The sequence below is a fragment of the Rhagoletis zephyria genome, unplaced genomic scaffold (genome assembly GCF_001687245.7).
Source record: "Rhagoletis zephyria isolate East Lansing unplaced genomic scaffold, Rhagoletis_zephyria_1.1 Rzeph_scaffold_00017, whole genome shotgun sequence".
NCBI lineage: Eukaryota > Metazoa > Arthropoda > Insecta > Diptera > Tephritidae > Rhagoletis > Rhagoletis zephyria.
In genome coordinates, this window is record NW_016157101.1 from 452,366 (window position 1) to 460,622 (window position 8,257).

Below are 8,257 nucleotides of genomic sequence, written 5' to 3' on the forward strand. Positions count from 1 at the left end.
CATCCAGAACACAAATGCGATCATAAAGAAAATCGCATGAAAGTATGCGCTTTGTGTGTAGGGCTGCCAGACGTCCCGGTTTTCCCGGACATGTCCCGGTTTTAGACTATTTGTCCCGGTGTCCCGGTCCAACCTTAAAATGTCCCGGGTTTCATTTAAGTGTCCCGGTTTTCGATTTGATTGCACAAATTTTGCTTAAAAATGACTACGCTGAGAGAAAAAAGGCGTTGTAATATTAAGAAAAATTTTATGAATTTACTGGGGGAAATAACGCATAGTAAACATGAATATGTTTTATTTGATTATCGTTTTGAAATGTTCGTACTTAAAAACAATACTTTCATACCACGCACACGTGGTGTTGAATCAAACTGAACATTTGAATACACATTTACATGTCTGGCTGTAGCTGAGTGCACGAAGATGCTTGCCACAATTTGCTAATTTCCAGAGCGTCAGGGTTCAAATCCCATTACAGACAGCATGGAATTTAAATAAATTTTTTTTTAACTTAATTATGAAAAAGCATCCGTTAAGTGCAAAGCGCTTCATTTTAATATTGGCGTATTTCAATTGAATATTTCTATACTAAATACTAAAATTTGTATACTTAAATTATTACGAGTTGGGTTGGTGCTCTTTCATATGCGATTTTTTTTTTAAATGTAGCACGTTTTGCATAAGCAATAGTTGATGATTAATATAAGTATGTACCTAAATACGTTAAAATGACATGCACAGAGTTTTACAATTATAGCAAAAGCCAGAAGTTTTGAAACAAGCTCACAGCAACGAAACAATTGACTGATATTTTAATGTTACCTTGTGTTTTTTTTTTTTTTTTTTCGTGAAACCTAGATTACTTATAAGTACCGTGCCGTACAAAATTATTGGCTCGGAGACACTTTCATCTGATCACAATTTCTAATCAGATCTTTTAGAAAAATGTTTAAAATGTAGCTTTTGAGCCAATTAGTAAAGTGCAAGTCTGAAGTTACCAGAAAATTTCGTTGATTTTTTGCAATTATTTATTTTTTGCTGACAGTGTCTTCCACATACAAAAAAATGTCGAACATAGTTTGTATGGAAGAAACTCTCAGTAAAAACAATACCAAATATATTGCCTCGTTCAAAGCCATGAGCAAAATCGTGAATACATGGTTTTCCGCAAAACAAGCGGATCTTAGTAATTTTGATAAAAATCTTAACGAACTCCGCACAGCTTTGAAAAGTACTGGAATTTCTCAAACTGTCAAAATCCATTTTATCCTTAAACATTTAAAGCAATCTATTTCATTCTTGAATAACGATGGTTTAGGATTATGGTCCGAGCAGGCCGGGAAGTCAGTTCATAGGGAATTCATTAAATTCTGGGATAGATTCAAAATAAATATGATTGATAAACCAACTTTTGTGAGTCGCCTGAAGAAAACTGTAATGACATTTTCATTCCAGCATATATAAAAACTTAACTAAATAATAAAATATTTAAATACTAAAATGTGTGACTATATTATATGGTAAGCCAACAAAAAAAATAAAAGGAAACAAAAAACAAATATAAAAAAATAAAGCAAGAAAAAAAAATAAAAAAATAAAACCAAAAAAAGAACAAAGAGGTGCAAAGTAAGTTGCCTCTACGTGGTGCGCCTTGGAAACGATTGAAACCGGCTAAAAACTTACATAAACTTATATTTTCACATAATATATATACACACATTTACTCACACATACATTGTTGAATATTTAATGCACAAGGATGTTTTTCTCTTTCGCAAAAGTCGGTCCTATCATAACTATGTAAAATGTGGATATCTTTAAAACAGGAGCAGCTAGGATTTCAATTCAAAGGGATTCTTAACCTAAAAATATCAACAAATACAACCCTGCTTTCAGTTTTTGTCGACATTTTTATGCAACCTATCTTTGCTTCCTGCCCACCGTGCACTATTAACGATTTGTATGTGAAACAAGAGGAAATTCTACGCAATTCCCCTTAAAAATCCAAAAAAAAATAGCTGAAAGTCTTAAATACAGCAGTGTTCACGAAATTAGCAGCGCGATGTATTAATAGATAATTTAATTTCCATTTATTTAAGTTATTTTTTTTTATAAAAGTATAGCTATGTAATTCCAAAACCAAAATTATAGAAATCAGTTTCAAGCTTTCTGCAAAATTTATAAAAACTCAGCAAATCTCAACAAATTTTGCTAAAAATTTAAACTTTTTCTGGCAGAAATTTTAGAAAACTTTCGGATATGCTGTTTTATGGGCCGATTATGGACTGCAAGGCAACCTCAAGTCAAGTAATCACAAAAATGCAGTTGCTGATATAGCAACTCCGATTTCAATTGCCAACTGGAGTTCAGCACACGACCAGCAAAAAATCCAAAAGTTTAAGAGTATGAGTTATATGGTTTTCGTTGTACTAAAAGCTACATATATTTGGCTAAAAAATAAATTAAATCTAATAAAGCAAAATAAAGGGTCAACGCGGTTTTGCAGCTACTGAAAACTTGCACTTTATTATACTAAACTTGCTACCAAAATGCATGCTCAAAAAATTAAAAAAAAAAAAAATCAGATTAAAAAGTTGAAATTTTAATGAAAATTTGTTAAGTCTTTCTAAGCTCTGTATATAAAGTTGATTTATATGGTTTTGATTAAAGCATGAACCATATTTTTATGGAAAAAATTAACAAACCTTGCAAATATTTAACAAAAATCACCGTGAACTCTACTCCCCTCTGTATGTATAAAAAAGTATTACTTTTATTCCATACCCAAACGGCATGTTTTTTGTAAATTCGAAACGAAAAATAATCAATAAACGTGAGCTGCAGCCAAGGTACATTGAACAGGTAGTATCAGTAGAGCAGCTGATTTGATTTATTTTCAAATTATTTGGTCTCGAAAATATCAAATATTTTTAATTTTTTCTCACAAAAATTCTGAATTGTTAAAATCCATTTGCTTGTGAAACCTTTTTCCATACAAAACAAGCGATTGAATAGCAGCTTTTGGAACGTTCGCCCAACTCGGCAGCACGACCGCTGATTACTGGGCCTTGCAAAGGATGGATCAATGCTTCGAGAAGCAAACAAATTTACTAGGAAAGAAAGTTGCATCAATTTTTATTTTTTCCAATTTCAATTTTTTATTTTTTATAATTTTTTGTATTTCACATGGCACGCTTTGATTTAGAAGAAAAAATTCAGAACAGTTTTTGACACTTTCGATACCAGAAGCAACAACAAAATACACGCAAATGTTGTTTTTGCTCTACTGATACTACCTGTTTAATGTGCCTTGGCTGCAGCTAAGCTCCGGGTTCATATGCTCCATTGCTCTCACAAGTAAAATGCCATACGTAAACTTGTCGCTTTTCCTCGCACAGCAGCAACCAACAATCCACCCAACGATAATAAATAATTGCAAACTAAAATATATAGTTGAGTTGGCAATCAACTTATGCAAACGCTTTATTAACTTAAATAACAACTGCAATAGTGTTAAAAATTATTATAAGCATTTTTCTCTTCTATATTTTAAAAGCAAATTTTTCGTAATTCCTTTTTTTAACGTGAGTGTATGTGTGCGTGTAATTTTAATTGATCCCGCCAATCAAAGAAATAATCAAATCAAAATAACAAACATACATATGCACATACATATGTAGGTACATTGAGGTTGAAAAAACAAAAAAAAAACAAAAACAAATGAATTTAAACTTAAAAAAAATACATCCGTCATATTTAAGGTAAATATTACAAATACGATTTAGAAAAGTGTATTTAGGGTATTCATTTCTTTATACATATATGTATATGTATTTGTAAAATAAGCGCATCAACCAGACAAATTAACCACACATCTCCAACCACATAAAAACTATTAATTTAAATTTGCCTCTACGGGTCGGTCGTCTCATTTACTCTCCCTCTCCAGCAGCACACTCACTCATACGTACAGCCCGATTCAGCGCCTATTTCATTACATTTCAGCTGCTTAGCAGCACACTACTCGCTATATTCCTTTTCAATTCGTTTGTATATCGACTAAATTTGTTCATTATTATTTGCTGTATACTGTGTGTTTGACTTATGTACTTAATTAATTGTAGACTTTGCGTGAAGGTACGTTTAAAAAATAAAATAAACCAAAAAAAGTACAGGGTACGGCAATTTAAGTGATACTAAATAAAAATGCCAAATTTTCGTCATTTATGAACGAACTTTGTTGAATTAAACACAAAGGGTTGACAAATGAATTTTCATCATTAGGGTCGAGAATTTTAATAATTTTTCTTGAGTTTTTTTTTTTTATATGGAGTTTTGAAAGTTCTTGAGATCTGCACACCACGCTTCAAACTCAAAAAGAATTGCAGCTGTTAACGATTATAATTGGACTCTCGAGTATTTCCCAATTTCCAGCGATGAAGATTCCGATGTTATTTGTCGAACTAGACGAATGTTTACAGACAATAACATAAAAACAATTGCATATCGGCTGAGATATAGAAATTGCAGAGAATCAAAATAATTTATCTCAAATGGAGAATAAGGAATATTTAAAAAAAATTAAATTCAGTTTTGAAAAGAAATTAAGGTTTCATATTTTTGTGTAATATAAACCGCATTATTTTTTATTTAATAATAATAGAAAAGTGGCAACTACATCGATACACTATCATTACTGGAAATATCTAATTTTAAATTCAGTCCAGTCACATAAATGGATATGGAAAGGTCGTTTTCCGCCTGTTCAACGCTCTTAAACGACCAGCGCAGATCTATGTTATTTGAGAATATCAATCAGTTTTTACTGGCTAACCAAAATGTAGTACCACAGCGACATGCAATTTCGCTAGCTACATCAGCTACATCAGTAATAATACACCACAACCACAGCTACATATTGTGGACAGTTTAGAGCATTTAGAATAGTTTAACTTTTGACAGCTCTGGCTACATACCACAGACTCACCATTGTGGTGTGCCAGTTAAGATAATTAATTTGACAAACCTTTTTGCTTAACTCAACAAAATTCATTTAAAAATAAAGAAAATATGACATTTTTATTAGGTAGCACTTAAATTCGTTGTACCCTGTAGCTGTGCTAAATTAACATTTTCATACAAACAACAATGCATTGAGGATGTGTTTTTTGTGTAAATATATGTATGGGCGAAGGGTCGCATTCACATTGGCGAATTAACTTTCGTTTCAGTACAAAAATCGAATGTAAACTGGCAAAGGAGCTGGAACTCGTCACTATGAAAACGGTCCTAAGGATGTCTGTGTATATGTGTGAGTGTGCAATTTTTGTCGGTGTTTAGCGCTAGTAATTCAAATAGACAAACATTACTATTTTTGTTTGTTGCCTTTTTATGTACTATGCGAATATGCGTGTATGTTTTATTATGTATGCAAGCACATAATTTTCGTACATACATATGTATGTATTAAATTTGATTTTTAGTTCTGTAGATTTTTATAATCTATGCATGTAGTATGTATTATACATAAGATACACATATATATATATATATATATCAAGTTCTTATGCATACACATAGTTATATTTTATAAGTATAGATATATGTATATGTATGTATGCATGTTTGTATAAGTTTTTGTGTATATACTATGCTTAGGCAAATTAGTCAACTTATCGTATAGTACCACAAATACAATTTAACTTATGCAACTAGAAAATAGTTTATGTATACATATTTATATTTAATACAAATTTAATTTCAGTTTACAGTTGTAAATTAATTACTACACACATACATGTATATATGTATGTATGCATGCATGTATGTATGTATGGATTTAGCTTAGGCTGGGAAAACATCGTCATCATTATCATCAGCAAAACCTCATTTGTGATCTAGCACAAAACACACACACACACACACCACAGAGATGAATTTATGTATGTGCATATACTATGTATGTATGTATGTAAGTATGCAGTTCGTCACACCTACCAACTAACAACTACCTATCTATTTACAATTCCTAATTCTGATTTTTGTATTTATTTAGTTTATAACAAAAATTTCATGGTTAATTGTCATTTCAATTTCGATGCATAAAATCAAACTTGCATAAACTTTGTAGATGTATGTACATACATATTTTTGTATACACATACACTTCGGGGTTTTATTAATCTATGATATACATACATGAATAGTTTATCCTTTGTTACTTCTAAAATGGCACATACATACACACATAGGCGTATGTACATACAATTGTGTGAGAAAATAAAACATAATTGATATGACTATGCATGCCTTGTACGGTGTTAAAAACTAATTAAGGTATATTTCTCAACCTTCCCAACCTCTTTAAAAAAAAACAACAACAACAACAACAATTACTACCTCGCATGAATATACAACGATCGTCACCTGAAATGCAAAACGACGTAACAACATCGTAACTGAAATGGAAAAACTCGTCAAAAATATTTTTTATTTTTTTCATAAAATAATGTGGGAGTTGTATTTCGATGAAATCCATCATATCAATCAAAAACTGAATTTTGAATTTTTTACTAGTTACGTCTTTTTGTATTTCAGCGACGAGATGTTTGTTACGTCTTTTTGCATTTCAGGTGACGATATGTAGTATGTATAGATTTGTTCAAGTGCGCAAAATCGGCAGTAAAAATTTTTCACGCACTGCACCCCCAAATATCCTCTTTCCTATATAGCCTGCAGCGAAAAGCCGAAACGGTAAGTAAACTTTCTAGTAGATCAATTGGCAGAATCCGACTAGTTCATTTAACTGGTATGAGCTGATGAGGTGGCCTATCTGTTCCGACAGTTTCCAACACGTTCCCACAACAGTCGGGTCTACGTAAGCGGAACGCTCCTGATTCATATCTGGCCAAGGGCTGTCACTCCAGCATCATTCGTTCCCACGACAGTCGGGTCTACGTAACCGGAACGACCCAGATTTATATCTGGCCAAGGACTGTCACTCCAGCAACACTCCCCAAAAAGTCTTTGGGGAATTTGTATGCTGCTACAACAACAACAACTCCAGCATCATTCCCCAAAAACTGTTTAGGGAATTTGTATGCTGTTAAAACAAAAATTTCGAAGAAAAAAATCCGTTATGCTGTTAGCGACATCTGCCTTGAAATGTCCATTAAAATGTAAACCGAAAATGCAAGAAAATGAGTTAAAACTTTAAACTTCGTATTCAGATGGCGAAAAAAAATGTTATGAAAACGCGAAACGGTGAAGATCTCAAAAACTTAAATATAAAAATTAATTTATATGTATTTCTAGTAAAAATATTGTATGGAACAAAAATCTTTTACGTCCGTTATCCCAATTTAATTCCAAAATTAAACCCACAACGAATTGCTTCTAAATAAGAATGAATTGGTTGTAATGGTCCTGTGCTTCAAGCGCACCAATTTTTTTTTTATAAGTGACTTCAGTTTTCGTATGATTTATTTAATTCTAAAGTCGTACGAATGTCACGTCCGACATTATTTGGAAACACCCATACACAAATTTAAGAGTACCGTTAATTTCGCCATGATCCAATGATCGGATCTAAAGCAAATTAGTATGGGACCACCTTTAAGAAACTACCTCTCCGATCAAAATCGGTTCACGTTCTCTAAAGTTATGCGGTAAAGTACATACAAAAATATTCCAACGAATTGATAACCTCCTCCTTGTTTTGAAGTACATACATTTGCAAGAAAACAATTAAAAATAAATAAATAAATAAATGAAATAAAATTACAAAGGAATATCAAAAAGGGGCGAATAGCCCAATGAAATTATTGATTAAAGAAAAACTACTTTTGAAATAATCGGATCGCTCGCAGTTCGCGTCGACGCTTGCTCGGTCGCTCATTACGACCATAATTGCAAATTTATTTCCTCAACTGGTGATGAATTGGCTTGTCAACTGGCATGGCGATACATAGCGGTATATATCTACTGGTTGGGCATCGCCACATTACAATACCAGTTGCTAGAAATGAAAAAAAAGAATGATTGCGAAGTAGTTGAGCCGCAAAGAAACCTAGTAGCTTTCTAGTAGCCAACTAGTAGAGCTTTGCCTGCTGGGTATGTAAGTATACGTTGAACGACGTTATTAATGCGAAAAGCTGGTTTTAATTGATGAATAAAAAAAAAACTACATATAATCTACCCGGACTTGCAACAAATTGTTTTTTTTTTTAAATAACGATATATAATAAATATTTAAATT

General features: G+C 32.2%; 1 long non-coding RNA gene across 1 annotated transcript; it reads left to right on the forward strand.

Annotated features, from left to right (window-relative positions):
* Nucleotides 1–2,715: 2,715 nt before the first annotated feature.
* On the forward strand, nt 2,716–6,374 carry LOC108360916 (uncharacterized). The gene is made up of 2 exons (XR_001847202.1): nt 2,716–2,849; nt 3,326–6,374. It is a non-coding gene; the product is annotated as an uncharacterized LOC108360916 (long non-coding RNA).
* Nucleotides 6,375–8,257: the final 1,883 nt, after the last annotated feature.